The 19,699-nt window shown below is 48.3% G+C and overlaps 1 long non-coding RNA gene across 1 annotated transcript; it reads right to left on the bottom strand.

Annotated features, from left to right (window-relative positions):
* Positions 1 to 5,899: 5,899 nt before the first annotated feature.
* Positions 5,900 to 13,796, bottom strand: LOC143831114 (uncharacterized). Its single transcript, XR_013228725.1, has 4 exons — positions 13,731 to 13,796; positions 12,917 to 13,031; positions 9,461 to 9,530; positions 5,900 to 6,842 (listed from the first exon to the last, which is right to left on the bottom strand). It is a non-coding gene; the product is annotated as an uncharacterized LOC143831114 (long non-coding RNA).
* Between the last annotated feature and the right edge of the window lie 5,903 nt (positions 13,797 to 19,699).

The raw sequence follows: 19,699 nt of genomic DNA, 5'->3' as shown, positions 1-19,699 counted from the left end.
GAAGCGGGCAAAGGGGATATTTAGATGACAATCTCTCCAGATTATCACTCCTAAAGGAGGGGTCCAAGTGGCCTCTCTCTCTCTCTGCTTTTCACCACTAAGAATGGGGCCTACTTTCAGCTCAGACTAAAATACTTACCGGCTTTGGAACTTTTGGAAGGGGGCAATGGGCATATTAGAGTGACAATCTCTCCAGAATTTCACCATAAGGTGAAGCCTCCCTGACCTATTTCTGTGTGACTGCCTTCCGTTTTGTACCACTAAGAGGGGGTCCTACGTGCAGCTCATCCTAAAACTCTTACCTGCTTTGGACCTCCTGCAAGGGGGCAATGGGCATATTTAGGTGACAGTCTCTCCAGATCATCATGCCTAAGGAGGGGTCCAAGTGGCCTCTCTCTATCTGCTTAGAATGGGCCCTGCTTTCAGCTCAGCCTAAAATACTTACCGGCTTTGGAACTTTTGGAAGGGGGCAATGGGCATATTAGGGTGACAATCTCTCCAAATTATCATGGATCCAAGTGGCCTCTCTCTATCTGCTTAGCAACACTAAGAATGGGGCCTAATTTCAGCTCAGCCTGAAATACTTACCTGCTTTGGACCTCCTGGAAGGAGGCAATGGGCATATTTAGGTGACAATCTCTCCAAATTTTCACCCCTAAGCAGGGGTCCAAGTGGCATCTATCTGCTTTGCAACAGGAAGAATGGAGACTAATTCCAACCCAGCCTAAAATTCTTACTTGCTTTGGAGCTCCTGGAAGGGGGCAATGGCCAGATTTAGAGGACAATCTCTCCAGATCATCATCCCTAAGGAGGAGTCCAAGTGGCCTCTCTCTATCTGCTTAGAATCACAAAGAATGGGTCCTACTTTCAGATCAGCCTAAAATACTTACCTGCTTTGGAACATTAAGAAGGGGAATGGGCATATTAGGGTGAGAATCTCCCCAGATTATCACTTCTAAGGAGGGTTCCAAGTGGCCTCTCTCTATCTGCTTAGCAGCACTAAGAATGGGGCCTATTTTCTGCTCAGCCTAAAATACTTCCCTGCTTTGGACCTCCTGGAAGGGGGCAATGGCCATATTAGGGTGACAATCTCTGCAGAATTTCACCATTAAGGTGAAGGATCCCTGACCTATCTTTGTGTGACTGTCTTCCGTTTTGCACCACTAAGAAGGGGTCCTATGTGCACCTCAGCCTAAAACTCTTACCTGCTTTGGACCTTCTGGAAGGGGTCAATGGGCATATTAGGGTGACAATCTCTCCAGATTATCATCCCTAAAGAGGGGTCCAAGTGGCCTCTCTCTCTCTCTGCTTTTCACCACTAAGAATGGGGCCTACTTTCAGCTCAGACTAAAATACTTACCTGCTTTTGAACTCCAGGAAGGGGCAATGGGCATATTAGAGTGACAATCTCTCCAGAATTTCACCATAAGGTGAAGCCTCCCTGACCTATTTCTTTGTGACTGTCTTCCGTTTTGCACCACTAAGAGGGGGTCCTACGTGCAGCCCATCCTAAAACTCTTACCTGCTTTGGACCTCCTGCAAGGGGGCAATGGGCATATTTAGGTGACAGTCTCTCCAGATCATCATCCCTAAGGAGGGGTCCAAGTGGCCTCTGTCTATCTGCTTAGAATGGGCCCTGCTTTCAGCTCAGCCTAAAATACTTACCGGCTTTGGAACTTTTGGAAGGGGGCAATGGGCATATTAGGGTGACAATCTCTCCAAATTATCATGGATCCAAGTGGCCTCTCTCTATCTGCTTAGCAGCACTAAGAATTGGGCCTAATTTCAGCTCAGCCTGAAATACTTACCTGCTTTGGACCTCCTGGAAGGGGGCAATGGCCATATTAGGGTGACAATCTCTGCAGAATTTCACCATTAAGGTGAAGGATCCCTGACCTATCTTTGTGTGACTGTCTTCCGTTTTGCACCACTAAGAAGGGGCCCTACGTGCAGCTCGTCCTAAAAGTCTTGCCTGCTTTGGACCTCCTGAAAGGGGGCAATACGCCTCTTTAGATGACAATCTCTCCAAATTATCACCCCTAAGGAGGGGTCCAAGTGGCCTCTCTCTATGGGCTTAGAATGGGCCCTGCTTTCAGCTCAGCCTAGACTACTTACCTACTTTGTAACTTTTGGAAGGGGGCAATGGGCCTATTAGGGAGACAATCTCTCCAAATTATCACCCCTATGAATGGGTCCAAGTGGTCTCTATCTTTCTTAGCAACACAAAGAATGGGGACTCATTTCAGCTCAGCCTAAAATACTTATCAAGTGGCCTCTCTCTATCTGCTTAGCACCACAAAGAATGGGTCCTGCTTTCAGCCCAGACTAAAATACTTACGTGCTTTGGAACGTTTGGAAAGGAGCAATGGGTATATTAGGGTGAGAAAACTCTTACATGGTTTAGACCTCCTGGAATGGGGCAATGGCCATTTTTAGATGACACCACTAACGACGGGTCCAAGTGGCCACTCTCTATCTCCTTAGAATGGGCCCTGCTTTCAGCTCTGCCTAAAATACGTACCTGCTTTGGAACTTTTGGAAGGGGGCAATGGGCATAAAACTTTTACCTGATTTGGGCCTCCTGGAAGGGGGCAATGGGGATATTTAGAGGACAATTTCTCCAAATTATCATCCCTAACGAGGGGTCCAAGTGGCCTCTCTCAATCTGCTTAGAATCACAAAGAATGGGGCCTGATTTCAGCGTGGCCTAAAATACTTACCTGCTTTGGACCTCCTGGAAGTGCACAATAGGCATATCAGGGGGACAATCTTTTAGGACTGAGCATTTTAGGGTGACAATTTTAAAATGAGCATTTTAGGGTGACAATCTCTCCAGATTATCACCCCTAAGGAAGGGTCCAAGTGGCCTCTCTCTCTATGTGTTTAGCACTGCAAAGAATGGGTCCTGCTTTCAGCTCAGCCTAAAATACTTTCGAACTCCAGGAAGGGGCAATAGGCATTTTAGGGTGACAATCTCGCCAGAATTTCACCCTTAAGGTGAAGGCTCCCTGACCTATCTCTGTGTGAGTGTCTTCCGATTTGCACCAGTAAGAATGAGTCCTAGGTGCAGCTTAGCCTAAAACTCATACCTGCTTTGGTCATCCTGGAAGGGGGCAATAGACATATTTAGATGACAATCTCTCCAAATTATCACCCCTAACGAGGGGTCCAAGTGGCCTCTCTCTATCTGCTTAGCAACACTAAGAATGGGGCCTAATTTCAGCTCAGCCTGAAATACTTACTTTGTTTGAAACTGCAGGAAAGGGCAATGGGCGTATTTAGTTTACAATCTCTCCAGAATTTCACCCTTAAGGTGAAGGCTCACTGGCCTATTTCTGTGTGACTGTCTTCCGCTTTGCACCACTAAGAAGGGGTCCTACGTGCAGCTCAGCAAACGACTCTTACCTGCATATTAGGGTGACAATTTCTGTAAAAATTCACCCTAAAGAAGTATGTTAGTAGTCTATCTCTGTGAGTCATTTATCTGCTTTGGACCACTAGGACGGGATTCTAATAGCGGCTCAGCCTAAGATAAATAATACATAAATAAAAATGGTAGGCGGCCAAATCACAGAGATACTCGTTCCTGAATTGCACCTCCAGGAAGGGGGCTTAGTGATCGCTCTGAGAGACTCTCAACCACTTTTCAACCTTCCCAGAAGGGTTCCTAGTTGAAGCTCAGCACCACCTGGGAGGGGGACCAATGGCTGTTTGGACTGACTCTCTTCTTGCTTCTCAGACTCTCATCTGCTCTGCAACACCCGGGAGGGGGACCAATGGCTGCTCAGATTGACTCACATCCTGGGAGGAGAGCCAGTGGCATCTCAGACTCCCATCTGCCCTCCACCACCTGGGAGGGCGACCAATGGCTGCTCAGATTGACTCATATCCTGGGAGGAGAGCCAGTGGCATCTCAGACTCTCATCTGCTCTGTACCACCAAATAGGGGGACCAATGGCAGCTTGGATTGACTCTCTCACATCCTGGGAGGAGAGCCAGTTGCATCTCAGACTCCCATCTGCTTTGCACCACCTAGTAGGGGGACCAATGGCAGCTTGGGTTGACTCTCTCACAACCTGGGAGGAGAGCCAGTGGCATCTCAGACTCTCATCTGCTCTGCACCACCTGGGAGGAGGCCTTAGTAGGAGTGGTAATCTGGGCCATAACTATTCCAATCTAACAGGTACTGCTAGACTCCCTATCACATCTAGGATTCCAGGTTAAGTACTACTTCAAACTCTTCTTGCCTGTCAACCAGTACTGGTTGTTCTGGAGGTTGGGTTTCAGCTTGATAGAAGTCATCCTTGGCCCTGTTTAGATGTTCTCATAGCAGGGCATGCTGGGCTTTGAACTCTTGAATTAATTCTTTGGCCAGAGGCACAAAGTAGGTCATGGATGCTGCTTGCCAGAAATGAGGATAGCCAAAGTTGGCATAAAATGGCGATTGTCCAATGGAGGTGTGCTCCACATTGCTGTATGTGAATTGCACCCAACAGTTGCACCCAATGTCCTACTAATAATTAGTGTAGCTCTGGAGGTACTGTTCCAGGATGGTCTGCCCATCAGTCTGTGGATGGTGGGCCAAGGAGAGGTGTAGTTGAATTCCCGGATGCTAGTGCAGGGCTCTCCAGAAATGGGAGGTAAGCTGAATCCAGTGCATGGGACAAAGTGTGACCTCTTGTGAAGTAGTCCACCACTTCTTGGATGATAGTGTGCATCTGGACTTTTTGGAGGTCTGTGATGAAGTCCAGAGTTATGGTATGCCATGGCTGCAGCAGAATTGGGGGTGGTTTTAGTAAACTGGATGGTTTCCTGACAGTGTACTTGGCCTGGTGACATGTGGAATACCTCTGGATGTGTACGAAGTCATCCTTCTGCAGGCTTTGCCAGTTCAATGCATGGCTGATCAGATGAGTGGTTTTGAAATGGCCAAAATGTGTGGCTGCAGATGTGTCCTAGTGCAGCAGGATGGTCTTTCCGCAAGGAGCTGGGGGCACCTATAATGCAGTGTATAACCACATCATTCCCCTCTATGGTAAAATCAGAGGTCTTTCTGAGGTTCTGTTGAAGCTCCTTGACTTTAGCCTGGGCATGGAGTTCTACCCATTGCTGTGCCCAGATTCAGTCTTCCAGTGTCTGGGCTGTGGTGGCAAAGACCAATTGGGAGATCAGGACACTGGCTTTTTCCAAAGTCACTCTTTTGGGAGAGAGCATGTGCTCATTTGTTCTGAGCCTCTGGGATGTATTAGATCCTGGTATTGAACTGGGTTAAGAACAGGGACCAGCTAACCAGGCTTTGGCTGAGGCAGTGTGTGTCTGTAGGTGTTCCATGTTTTTATGCTCCATCGGGACAGTGATGGATTCCAGGAGCCCTCTAGGTGGTGGCACCAGACATCACACACCACCTTGATGGCGAGCAGTTCCTTCTCCCAGATCGTATAGTTCTTCTTCACTGAGGAGCGTTGCCAGGAATAGAATGTGCATGGTCACACGGTTATGATATCACCTGCTAGTTGGGACAAGAGGGCCTCAATCACCTGGTTGGAGGCATCAGTCTTGACCATGAACAAGACCATTGGATCTGAGTGGGCCATAATTGGTTCACAGGCAAAGCAGTCCTTCAATGAGTAGAAGGCTTTCTTGGGGTCTAGCGGTAGGGCATCTTTGCTTAGAGAATCTGGGTCAGTGAGTGAGCCTGTTCTGCAAACGGCCAAGAACCCCAAAAACCCTTGCAATTCCTCCTCATTCCTTGGTGCTTGCCAGTGTGGTATGGATCAGACTTTCTCAGTGGGCAGTGCATTTGGGAATACAAACACCCCACTAGTAAGGGGGCATCAGTCTTGAGGTTGATCCTGCAATCGTATGGGCTATGTCACAGCAATTGGTCCGCCGCTTGCTCCTCAAATATGTCTTTGTAGCTTAGATATTTTGAAATAGCTGAGCCTATATCTCAGGTGGGTTTGAGCTCAGTAACACTCAATCTGGGACACATATTGGCAGTGGGAGGACCTTGAGTTCCTGGCTCTCCCAATTGATCCAGGGGTTGTTCTGGATCAGTCAGTTCCTGCCTAAAATCAGGTGAAAACACGGCATGTGAGTAGCGTCCAGGGACACCTGTTCCTTCTGTTGCTGCACATACAGGGTGATAGGTACTGTTTCCTGGGTCGCCGGGCCTGACGAGGAGCCATCCATCCATGGCTTCCACTTTGATCTCCTGTTTCTTCACCCTCAGAGGTATCTGGTGTTGTTTGATGAAGGAGACATCCATAAACAACTGGGAATTGTCAGAATAAATGAGGGCCTGAGCCCTGGTTTTCAGGGAGCAGAATCCAGACTGATATCAGGGTATGCTGGAGGCTGCAGGAGTCGGAGCCTCTGGTGCGATGAGTCTCCCCAAGCTAAGAGGCTCACATTTACTCGGGGCCAGTTGTTTAACAGATGCCATTGCTTCTTGGGGCAGGCATGAGCAAAGTGTCCCGCCCCACTGGTGTTCCTTTTCCTCTGGTGTGAGGTGTGGCCAGGCAGCCCCAAACTGCATAGGTTCTAAGGCATCACTGTTGGTTCTTGGGGCAGTGATGGATGGGACTGGGGTGGTACATTTTCAAACCTGAATCCAAGTTCTGCCCCTGGTCCACTGTCAGTTCTCCAACAGTCTATCTATCTATGCGGAGAGACAGAACCATCAAGTCAGCTCGGGTGGCCTCCTCATCCAGAACGCCCTCGTTGAAATCCTCAGAGTGCTGAGGGGTTCCACTGAAGGTCTTGTGCCAGGTGCTGTAATCTTCCACGGTCAGCCTCCCCTGCAGCAGTTCCTGGATTGGGCAGTTGGCGTGTCCCTCCTTCTGAGGGTTGGCAGAAAAAAATACACAATTGAAATACCTTCCCCGCCATTTGGGAACCAATAGCATCCTGTAGGGGGCTATCTGCTGGGGAAGTTTCCCTCCTTCCTCAGCCCTGGATGAGATATGAACCTATCCCCTCCTAGAATCAGAGATAAAATCAGAGTCCAGTAGCACCTTTAAGACCAAGAAAGATTTATTCAAGGCATGAGCTTTCGAGTGCAAGTACCCTTCGTCAGACTATGATCTTCTTATGTGACAGGGAATCTATAGCAAAAATCAGTTCTGTTACATCAGTATACTGTGTCACAACCAAATACAGCCAATGGTCATCCTTTGTCAAAACAGCCCATCAATCCCCTAGAATTCTGTGTACTTTACAAAGAGAACCCAAAATGCTGCTATTAGAGATCAAAGGCTATCACCTCCCCATATGTTGCTTGCTCCACACAACCGTGAGACATCCTTCCCAGGGAATTGCTGGTCACTTCCCAAGGCCAGGGAATTCCATTACAATGCCATATCTTACAGTCATATTATCACAAATAAAATACATAGTGAGGAATATGGATACACAAGTAGAAAAAGGTTAGCATGAATAAGGTAAAAAAGGTAAAGGTATCCCCTGTGCAAGCACCAAGTGATGTCTGACCCTTGGGCTGACGCCCTCTAGCGTTTTCATGGCAGACTCAATACGGGGTGGTTTGCCAATGCCTTCCCCAGTCATTACCGTTTACCCCCCATCAAGCTGGGTACTCATTTTACCGACCTCGGAAGGATGGAAGGCTGACTCAACCTTGAGCCGGCTTCTGGGATTGAACTCCCAGCCTCGTGGGCAGAGCTTTCAGACTGCATGTCTGCTGCCTTACCACTGCGCCACAAGAGGCTTTTAGCATGAATAGTGAGATAAAAAGCCTTTGTCCTTGTTGAGTCCAGGGTATGCCAAAGTATAGAGTGCTGTAATAATTTGCATTTCTGCAATCTCCCTTTCTAGCCTGTTCTTGAAGTTTCTTTGTAATACTACAGCTACTTTTAGGTCCCTTATAGAATGTCTTGGAAGGTTGAAGTGTTCCCCTACAGGTTTTGCAGTCTTGTGGCTTTTGATGTCAGACTTGTGTCCAGTCTACTGATGTAACAGAATTGGTTTTTGCTATATATTCCCTGTCATGTAAAAAGATCATAGTTTGACAAAGGGTGCTTGCACTCGAAAGCTCATGCCTTGAATAAATCTTTGTTGGTTTCAAATGTGCTACTGGACTCTGATTTTATTGTGCGACTTCAGACCAACACGGCTACTCATTTGATAAGATCAGAGATAGTTTGGCTGCTAACTGGAGATGCTATCAATCATTACTCAGCCAAGGAATAAACACACTTTACACAATCTGCCTTTTAGATTCCCATATTTTTCTTTCTACTCCACTGAGGTGCTCTGTCTCCTCCTCCTCCTCCTCCTCCTCCTTTTTCCCCTCCTTAGCTCCTGCTGTTCTTTTGGCTGCTCTCTCTTCAACCTACTTCCATTCACCAACTGTCACTCCCTACAATGTACTTTGGGCTGTATGGGAAACAACACTTCCCAGCTGTTGGTTGCTCATTGTGACCCCCCCCCCAGTCCCCAATAAGCCAGCCCCTTCCTGTTCTATTTGTACGAAAGGAGAAAGTAGGACCTTCCTAGACATTTCCAACTACTCATGGTCTTTGGACTGTTAATACAGAACAAGTGTCATCTGTGTTGGTTTGGGAGAAAAAAAGCTTGGGCTGGGCAATATTGTCCCTTCCTTCCTTCCTTCCTTCCTTCCTTCCTTCCTTCCTTCCTTCCTTCCTTCCTTCCTTCCTTCCTTCCTTCCTTCCTTCCTTCCCTCCCAGGGAGAGGCAGCATCCTGATTTCCTGCCCTGCTCACCAGTTTGTGGAGATGGAAGCACCAAACCTGTGGCATAGCTGCAGAGGCCTCTTATGAAAAGAACTCCTAAGTTGCAAAAAGATTGAAACAGGTGGTCCAATGCTAGGGATACCCCAAGAGGATGCCCTGTTTGATTTCCATTATTTCATAGGCTGAGGGAAAAAATAGATTCTTTAGACTGTTTATAGGAAATAATGGAGTTATTCTTTTGTTAGCAGGCTGTAGACTGGCTGGAGACCGGCAAGAGCTGTGCCGATTTTGTCTTGTTCCTATGCTGGCTTGGTTGATGAGCTCAGCAGAACAGAACACTTGGGGAAAACTTCTAGAATCAAGCCATTTTTAAGCAGCTCTGGCAGCAGCCACTAGGTGCGTAGGGAAGTCTGAGAACTGTTAATGGTACTCTATCATAGGCCAGACTTGGCTTTCTCCAAGACTGAAGCACATTTGTCTAATAGATCATCAAGCCAGCCACCTCTGAAGCAAGAGTGTTAGCTGATACAGTAATTTTCAGCCAGCAGCAGGTCATTTTCTCAGTCTAGCCAACTAGGGGTTCACAGGACCTCCGGAAGGGGTCTGCAGCCTTTCCCCTCCTGCCTTAATAGACTTGTGTGAGAGAGTTCTCTCATGGTTTCTGCATCTGGGAGAGAGCAGAACCTTCATCCCCACTCCCCACTGAAACCACCTCCCATCTCGCCCCCCCCCCATCCTCCTTGAGCCTACCTGTTAACGTGGGTTAGCTTCTGGGGGACAGGCATGATCCGCTGACATCACTTGCAGGGCTCCTCAAAATCTGAAAAATAATTTCAGGGGCTCCTTCATGGTCCAAAGGTTGAAAAGGGCTGACCTAGCCTTTTCCTCTTTCTTCCCTTGCACACAGCTCAGCCAGATATTGCAGAGAGGGAGTTAGGATGTTGTGCCTTTCTTTACCTTAATTTATCTCTACCTTTCCAACTCTTTTCTCATGCATTTCTCCCTCCCCCCACTTAGTTTTGCCAGGCCCCACCCATTTATATTCAAGTCTTGGCCTCTAGTCTTTCTCATCCCTATCTTGCTAGGCAGCAGAGATCATTTAATTGTAGTACAGTAGCAAACCTCTCTTAAGTTTATGAGCCAGGGGGGGGCAGTTAATATTTCTCCAGGATCTGACCAAGGAATACAAAGTTGTTCCCCCACCCCCCACTCTTTACATGTATGTTAGTGGAACACTAATCTCTATTTCCTTCTCAATTTGTGGGTACAATATCTCAGGCTCAACCCCCTGGCATTTGCAGGTAAAGCAGCCAAGGTGCTCAGCCCCACCTACCTCACAGGGAGAGGAAGGGAAGGCGACGGTAAGTCGCTTTGAGACTCCTTCGGGTAGTGAAAAGTGGGATATCAAAACAACTCTTCTTCTTTGTTATTACATGTTATTATTTCTGTACAAACTTTATTTCATGCTGGATTTTAAGATTTTTTCCCTTTTTCTGAATTTTTTAAAAGTTTACAAATGGGATACCAGCCTTCAGTTGGTACCTTGAGATTCCCTGGTATTACAAATGACCAAAATCATTTATCCTGGAGGAAACCGCTTCTTTGGAGGTGGACTCCATGGCATTATACCCTGCTGAGGTTCCTGCCTTCCCCAGGGTTCACCCCCCAAAATCTCCAGGCATTTCCCGACACATAGCTGGCAACCCTCTCCCCACTGGGAGAATGGAGCCGTATCAATTAAGCAGACGGACAATCAGGCCCAGTCTTTTTGCACTACGGACTGCTGGTAACCCCAAGCCAATTGATTTGTGCTTTGGGTCAGGGTTCCATTGGTGGGCCCTGGTGCCATTTTTGCTAGGGGCTCAGGGTTGCTCTGGGCAGCCCTGCTGAGTAGATAGCCAGAGCTGTCCCTGCTCTTTACTGTGCTCAGCCTTCCATGAGCCCCCGGTGACTGCAGTGCAGAACTGCAGTAGAAGTAAACTACATTTTGACCGATGCTCCAGGGTAGGGATGCCAGCCTCCAGGTGGGACCTGGGGATCCCCTGGAATTACAGCTCATCTCCAGACCAAAGATTAGTTCCCTTAGAGAAAATGATCCTGTTGGAGGGTAGAGTCTGTGGCACTTCACCCCACCAAGGTTACCGTTCTCCCTAAGATCCATCACTCCCAAATCGCCAGGAGTTTCGCAGCCTGGATGTGGCAACCCTTCCCTACCATCCTCCACCAGGGGCCTGGAGGCTCCTGGCAACCCTACCCCAGGGGCCCTCCAGCTGACAGGGGCCCTGGGAATTTTGTCCCCCCACCCCCCCAGTGGCCCTGCTCCCATTGACAAAGAGGCATGTAAATGTCATGGGGGTAGGGCCGTCCCCACTACTGGCGATTCCTCTGAGATCGTGTCCACGTAGGCTGGGTTGGCTCAACCGGGGTTTCATGGAAACCTGGGGGTTTCTTGATGGTTCTAAAAGGTTCCCAAACGGGTGGGAATTAATTAATTGTAATATTATTTTTAATTGGTTACATGTTATTGGGGTGATATGACGGTGTGTGGTCATGTTGACCCACCCTCCCCAAATGGCCAATGATGGGCCTGGAGGGGGTGGAAGGGGAGGGGCCCCGGGTGGGCGTGTCCACAGCTAAGTTTCCCAACCATGTTCTGCACGATTTGTCCACTTGTGGGGTTTCTTGAAGCCTGAAGAAGGTTTCAGGGGTTTCTCAAGGGTCAAAAAGTTGAGACAGGCTGACTTGGGCTCAGAGGCAGGGATTCATCTTGTAGAGGGAAGGAGATGAATTACCAGATCAGGAGATCTCCATTGTCCTTGTTTCTCTTTTTATGTCCTCCTGGGTCTCCCCTCTGCCCTCTTGGCTCTCCCCTCTCCAGCCCCGTTCCTTTCGGGGCGCCAACGGACATTGTCCAACCCCTTCCTCCAACAGCCTTTTGTCTCCATGGCAACAAAGTGTTCTTAGCAGCTGTCACTCATTCTGGTTCCTCCCTCCCCTTGCTTCCCCAACACGGCAGCCACTTTCAGGCCCATTTTTTAAAATTTCAAAGAGGGACTCGGCCACAAGTCCTTTTGATTGGACGTGCTTCGTGTGTGCTGGGCTCAGAGAATTGTCAGGGTCCCGAGGGCCTCATATAGGTGCCAACCTGGGGACTGGTAAATTCTAGGAGATTTGGGGGTGGAGCCTGTTGAAGGCAGGATTTCAGGAGGGAGGGGCCTCAGAGGGGTACTTTGCCATACAGTCCACCCCTCAAAGCAGATTTTTTCTCTGCACAATTGTCTGGAGAAACGTTATAAAACATATATAAAACAGATATCTTTGCTGTGTCATTTAACCACATTTTAATTCGAAAGAGGAAATAAGCTATAACATAGACGTGTCGTTTTTGCAGTTCAGGAAAGCAGTGGGGGGGGGGAAGCTTAGATGCCATCTCCCAATGCGCCATGGTCTTAATTTGAATTGGGACCCCGTGTGCTCAAGAACTGAGTCCCAGAGAATAGAATCTTGTGGGCTAAAGGCCCTGGGGGAATAGGAGGCTAATACAAGGCAGAAGTCATAAGTATGTGCAGCTCTTATAGAAACAGACCCGATGGGGACTGCAGTGCTCCTTACATGTTCCCTGTACACGGGAAAGAGGACTGTACCCCTTCCTCCCATAGCCGGGACACGTGTCTGCCCTGCTTCACCTGTCCTCTCGGCAGAGTGCTTGCTGCTGTACGGGGGAAAGTTCAATCCCGACTTCTGCGGTTAAAGCCATCTAGGTGACTAGGAAAGACCTTTGTATGCTAGAGTGCTGGTGCCAGTGCCCGCTGAATATATTGCCTTAGACGGACCCGTGAACACATGAAGCTGCCTTCTACGGATCCAGACCCTTGGTCCGTCAAGGTCAGTATCTTGATTGTCTCCTCAGACTGGGAATGGCTGTCCATGGACTCAGGCCAAAGTCTTTCACATCATCTATGGCCTGATCCTTCCAAGTAGAGATGTCGAGGAAGGAACCTGGGACCTCCTGTGTGCCAAATAGGTGCTCTGTCACGGAGTCAGAGTCTCTTTCCCACAATCTGACTCAGTTTTAGGACAACTTCATACATACATCCTGTAGCAAAATGCCCCCTTCTAGACTATGACCACTGGGATGACCACGGGGAAGTGTTTTCTTCTTCTTCTCTGAGCTCTGGAGAGGGGTGACATTAATCACTTGCTCACCTTCCTTCAGCTGCTGGTTGATCTAATCAGGATACAAAGGGGTTCTTCCAGCTGCTTCCACTTCCTGGAGGCAGGCATTTTCAAGGCAAACAGGTTGTCTTCTTTCCAGAATGCCCTGGAGGAGGTAGGACACAGGTGATTTTAAGACGCTGGAACCAGGGGGAGGTCTCTTTTGCCTGCTGACCATCGAAACCCGAGTTTGCTCTGGTTTGGGAAGAGCTAGTCAGCCATCTTGGACCTTGTGGCTGCTGGGGAGCTTTTTAAGTGAGGTGTCTACTCTAATTTTTACATCAAATGTGGTTATGTTTTAGTAGAGGGATAGAAGGATTGTGGTTTATCCAATCTCTTTTTACTCATCTGCTTAAATCTGTGCTGTGCCAAAGATAAATCCATTATAAATTTGAAACTGGCAGTACTTCTCTGGTCCACACAGAGCTCCCCCATCTCAGAAACCCTAGTTCAGAACAAGGGGAAGACCCAGAGTCAGGGGAGGGAGTTTGGCAAGCAGATATTCAACTGTCTGAACCTTTTGCTGGAGATGCCAGGGATTGAACCCGTGACCTTCCGCATGCAAAGCAGAGGCTCTATCCCTGATCCATCCCCTCCCCCCCCCCCCAAAAAAAAAACAGTCTAAGAGCTACCTTAGTTTTCATTCTGCTGCATTTCATCCTGCAGAAGCCCAGCTTGCTCCCAGGGTTCAGTTCTCTCTCATTCTCTGCCCATATCCCTTTCTCTCTAGCCTTGGCAGCTGTACTCCACTGTGGTAACTTACTGGGTAATTTGGGGCCAGGCACACCATCTCAGCTTTACCTACCCACTCAGAGGACTCTTGTGAAGATAAAATGGAGAAGAGAAGAATGTCAGCTGCTTTGTTTCCCCATTGGAGGATATGTGTGAGTATAACGGAACCAAAATGCTTAGTCTCACCATTGCCGTGACGATACAGTCACATCACACAAAGGATTATGACAGATCTAGTGGGGCTTCCTGTCTCTCCTTTTTTGACAGACACAACCAGGTTGCCATGGAATGCAGGAAATCCTTCAGGGAATTTTGGCTTAATAACAACAACAACAACAATAAATTTCTATCCCACCTTTCCTGGTCGGCTCAGGGTGGGTAACAACCAATTTAAAAATATATAAATCAATACAAACATTAAAACAATGAACCACCTCCTCCTAGTAACAACTGAAGTTGATCAGGGCTTGGAGGGGCCTTATATTGGTGGATGGGTTCTCCAGCAGGGAGGCCAGTATCTTGATGTTTATACCTGGCCTAAAGCAGAGTGATATTCTAATTTAGGAACTCCCGGTGAGGTCCTCTAGTGACTGGGCTTGTCATCCATTCCTAAAATCCCCTTTCTTGTATCTAAAGTGAAACCCTTTGTTCATGTAATCTCCCAGCTGGATTACTGCAATACATGCCAAGTGGGGCTGCCCTTGCAAACAACTCAAACTACAAAAATATTAAGAAAACATAAAATAATATATATTGGTACACTAAACATATCAGTGAGTATACCAGTAATGCCAGCAAGTTGAGACCTAATGTGTTTTGAGAACATTGATCTTCATCAGAGGTCAATATACAGATACACACGATTGTATATAACAGGGGTTTTTTTTTTACACTTTTCAACAGGGTGGTAAATAAACGTATCTGGTATGTTATGGCTGATTCTGGGCCTGCAGAATCCTCAACCTGCAAATATTTCTTATTCCTCTTCTCGGTATTAGAGATATTCTTTTATGTCTTTGAAACATTTTTGAGCTCTAATAATAAGGGGCATTTCCCACGGCTTAAAAATAGCACAATGGTTGCTGATTGAAAACGCTACTAATTTGCCATAACGCACGACGTCGTTAACGATCTGCAACAATCCTGAAACCGAACCGCCAAAAGCGCTTCGTTGTAGCGCTTTTAGGGGAATCCAGAAAACTGGATTCACCCTCCGGATAGCGATACACTCCTGCAACCAATCTGCAACAGTAGCGCTAAAGACCTGTGCGTTACCATTGTTGCGGGTTCTTCAAAGTCCCTCCTCCCGAGCCTGTCCTCCAAACTTCCGGCGAACTGTTCGCCATTTTTTTTTCTCCGAGCGAGCGGGGATCTACGAGGCAACGGGACAGCGACTGGTTTTCAAGCACGATCACTTTCGGAAATTCTGCCCGGACACCACAAGAGTTTTTCACAAGCACAGTGGCACACACCGTCACGTTCCCAAAATTTGCCCAAAGCTTAAAACCCCGTCTACCATCGGCCAGTCCTAGCGGAGTCAACGTACAGGGAGCATTTTAAAAAATTTTCCTCTGAGCGTGCCAACGAACATTCGCCGCTCGCAGTCTCCTGCTTAGCTTAGAGGGGTTCAATAGACATGATTCGTGGTGATATCATGAGGGGCGGCTTATGTGTAGTGGGTCTTTGTGTGGTTCCCGGTGCGTGCTTGTGCTTGGGTGCGGACAACCCCTTCCATTGGCGGCTAGACCTCCGGCAAGCGGAGTTGCCGTCCCCCGTTCATTTTAAAAAATTTTCCTCTGAGCGTGCCAACGAACGGTCGCCGCTCGCAGTCTCCTGCTTAGCTTACAGGGGTTCAATAGACATGATTCGAGGTGATATCATGAGGGGCGGCTTATGTGTAGTGGGTCTTTGTGTGGTTCCCGGTGCGTGCTTGTGCTTGGGTGCGGACAACCCCTTCCATTGGCAGCTATACCTCCGGCAAGCGGAGTCGCCGTCCCCCGTTCATTTTAAAAAACATTCCTCTGAGCGTGCCAACGAACGTACGCCAGTAACATGTCATGTTTGGTTGATTTATGCTGTGGCTGGTGAATATTATTGGGGAACTGCCGAGTACTGCCGCACTTGCTCTCGGTTGAACACCGGCATGCGTTTGTGTAATGGCGGACATTTTCCTAAAATGGCTCCCGCTGCATGTTCAAACTGCTCTTCTCTCGTGTAAACGAATCAGCGCATGCGTTAAGTCAAACAACAAGGGCGCCAATCTGGCCATTAGGAGCAGATCCTGTTCCCGCGCGAGGAGTTTTGAACGTGACATGTGACCTAATGTGGCCAATGCGCGTGTCCCCTACTGCCCTCTACCAATCAGGAGCCGGCTAGTCCCTTTGTCTTTGTGTGCGGGAAGGTATATGATCCGTTGCACCCTGCACCTTCCACCACCATTTTGCTCAGCTACTAGCGAAAGCAACATGGAATCGTCTTCTCAAGCCTCGTCCGTCCCTGCAACCGGCCGTGGCCCAACTTGGAGGGACGCGGAGATCAGGGACCTGATCGCGTTCCAGTCCTCCCACAGGAATAGGGAGGTCTTCGAACAAGTGGCCATTAAGATGCGCGCCCTGGGCCACAACAGGACCGGCCTTGAATGCCGGTCGAAGACCAAGACAATGAGGGCAGAGTACATGCGTGCCGTGAACCATAATAAGGGTTCCGGCAACGAGAAGGTTACCTGCCCCTACTTCGAGGAGCAGCGCCAGCTGTACGGAGACGGGGAAGGATCCGGCAGGCCGAAGCGCGTCGGCCGGAGCCTTAAGGTGGTTCGGAAGCCGGCTGCCCCGGTCGAGGAACCACCCGCTGAGGAGGATCCCGGCGAGGGCACCTCGTCCAGCTTTCGCCCTCCACCCCCCGTCCAGCAACGAGCCGCGGAATCGGTAACGCTGGACCTGATCGCCATCGTTCCTGGGGAGCCAGAGGAGGCTCCTGAGCAAACGCCCCTTGCCTCCGGTAAGTGATTTTCTTTTTATTTTATATTTCCTTTTGAGCAAATGTGTGTTCTGACGTTTGGGCATCGTTTTCTCGTCAGTTCGTTGCAACGCATAAGATGGTAGGCTGTGGAGTGCTTGCTGTGTTTACTATTTGAAACGGTTTTAATTTTATAATTTAATTTTAATTTTTAAAAGATTTTAAAAGATGGTAGGCTGTGGAGTGCTTGCTGTGTTTACTATTTGAAACGGTTTTAATTTTATAATTTAATTTTAATTTTTAAAAGATTTTAAAAGATGGTAGGCTGTGGAGTGCTTGCTGTGTTTACTATTTGAAACGGTTTTGATTTCATCATTTAATTTTAATTTTTAAAAGATTTTAAAAGATGTTAGGCTGTGGAGTGCTTGCTGTGGTAACTATTTGAAACGGTTTTGATTTCATCATTTAATTTTAATTTTTAAAAGATTTAATAAGATGGTTGGCTGTGGAGTGCTTGATGTGGTTAGTATTTGAAACGGTCATGTTTAACCAACAGCCCCAAAATATTTGCTGCATGCCTCGCCCATAGGCCTTCTGCAGTACTTTGGCTCACTACTTTGGGAGCTTGCTTTGTGGTTCATGGTGTATGCTTGCTCATTTTTCACTATTTTCTGCTCTTGTCCACAGAGACACAGTTGCCAGGGACGGGGCCCCTCGAGTCTCCAGCAGCACCTGACGTGGATAGTGATTCGGGGGCATCAACTAACATTGGTAAGTATTAGTAAAAATAGGGGGGGGGCTGTTTTAACTGCTTTGTGCTTTTCTGTTTGTGCAGGGCAGCAGCACTGCTAAGAGAAAGAAGAGAGTCCCTCTGCGTTGCTGGTGTAGGCTTTGAAGCTGGCTTTGCCACCCTTTGGTCCTAGATCTTTTTTTTTTCCTTTTTTTGCAGATTTCATACCCGGAACACAGGAGGAGGAACAGCCTGGGGTGCTTGGACCTCCTGCCCGGCGCAGGCGGATACAGATTCAAGATGGTGAGCGTGCATGACCTGTTCCTTTCGAGCCATAGCTGCAGGACAATGTCGCTAGGCACTAACCATGTGCTCCCTTTTAATTGTTGAGAGTCCTGCTGTGAAAGTAGGCAAAAGTAAAAGCACACCATGGGCAAACAAACAATAGCCATGTGCTCGCCGGGGATTGTTTAAATTCTTGGCAGGAAAACACGGGGACAAAAAAGAACACCATGTCCACCATGGTGTGTTTTGACTTTATTGATGTTACTAACAGTTTTGTTTCTCATTTTTTGCCAACAGAGGTTCTTTCAGATGAGGAGGAGGAACCACCCCTGGCTCCAGGCAGCCCACCACCTAGAGGAGCGCTCCCAGCAGAGGAGAGGCTTACGAGGGAACGCGGCAGGCTGAGGCGCGTCTCCGTCTTGACAAGCGTGGGAGAGAGGCTCCTTGAGCACTGCTATGAGGAGTCACGGCGTGCCGCTGCCGCTGACCAAGCCATGCTCACACTCATTGCCCAGGAGGGGAGAAAATTGAGGGCAGTCCTTAGAGAGACAAACCAAATCCTACGCGAAGGCGTGGAGGAGGTGCGACTGATAAGGAGACTCATGGAGAGGGCTGTAGTGGTCATGGAAAGGGCCTACCCTCCACAAATCGCCCCCACCCCCCCCACCACCACCCCCACCACCACCCACACCACCACCCACACCAACACCACCACTTCCAGCACCCACCCCACCGACTCCCTCTCAGAATGCCTCCACCCAAACAAGAAGGAGGACTATTCTCGGAAAGAGAAAAATAAAACCAGCAGACAAGTACTCCCCCTCCTAGTTTTGCCCACTTTTTCTATTTCATGTTATCTGTGTTTTGTTGTTTGTTGAATAAAGTTTATATTTTTGACTCTGTCTCTGTGTACCCTACTGTAGAATCTGCAAGGCCGAAAGCGGCCTCTCTAGTGATTGTCTATATTGTGTTACTGCTGTGTGGGTTGGAGGTTGGAGGGGTGTTAGTTCAAGGAGTTTTAGGAGTGTGGTGTGGGGTTAAATATGTGCGAGTTTAAGAAGTCACACTGGAGTCTTGTTATAAAATTTGCAATAACATTTTATTTTAAAAAACATTTTAACAGGGGAAAAACATTAGGGAATGAAACTTGGAGCCCCACCAGCACCACCACCCCCCACCCCCCTGGAAAACCTATTTTTTTTAACAAAAGTATACATTTAACAGGGGAAAAACATTAGGGAATGAAACTTGGAGCCCCCCCCCCAACCCCTACCCCAAAACACAAACAGGAAACAAAACTCAGGTCCCACTGCTCCCCTGCCCAGCCCCTTCCATCTCCCTCACTCTCCTGCTCAACCTTCCCACGGACCCCCGGACTTTGCGGCGGAAGAGGTCCTCATCCTCCTTCTTCTTAACTGTGTGGGGAGGGAGAAAAAGTACACATTAGTGCCACACATATTTTCTAATTTCTTTAGTTTACATGCAAACACTTTTAAGTGGCCTTAGCCACAGTGTGAGAAGAGTTGGGCAGTGGGGAACATAACCTACGTTCTTCCGCCTCCCTCTGTTGCCTTTGCTGCTCAATCTCCCCTTTCAGCTCTGCCACTTGAGCCTCCAGGGATGTAACTCTGGCCTCCATCGCACGCAGCCTTGCCTCCACAGTTTCAGCTATAGAAATCAAACAAAGAATTTGATCACACTCCAAAAGGAAGCATCACATCAGGCTCCCATATGGCTCCATGGGGGTACACACACATGGGTCTCCCTCACAGACATAAAACTCTCACCTGCAGCCTGCCCCGAGGTGGAAGGTCCCTCTTCCTCCCCCTCCTCACGCTCAGGTGCTGTTGCCAGCTTGGATGGTGATTGTGTGGCTGGGCAAAGAAAAAGACAAATCATAATTAAAAGCACACAAAACAGAGATGAAACACAGCTGGTGGACACACCACAGTTAGAGTCTAAGCGCATAACCAAAGTGGTTCTACAGTACTGGCTGGCTAAGTCTGAGGGGGTTGACAGCATCTAAATACTTTCTCGAATTTCATTGGGGACAGTAGGGGAAAGAGGCAGCT

This window comes from Paroedura picta, chromosome 3, assembly GCF_049243985.1.
Source record: "Paroedura picta isolate Pp20150507F chromosome 3, Ppicta_v3.0, whole genome shotgun sequence".
NCBI classification, from domain to species: domain Eukaryota; kingdom Metazoa; phylum Chordata; class Lepidosauria; order Squamata; family Gekkonidae; genus Paroedura; species Paroedura picta.
The sequence above is the reverse complement of the archived record's forward strand: the minus strand, read 5'-3'. Positions and strand labels throughout refer to the sequence as shown.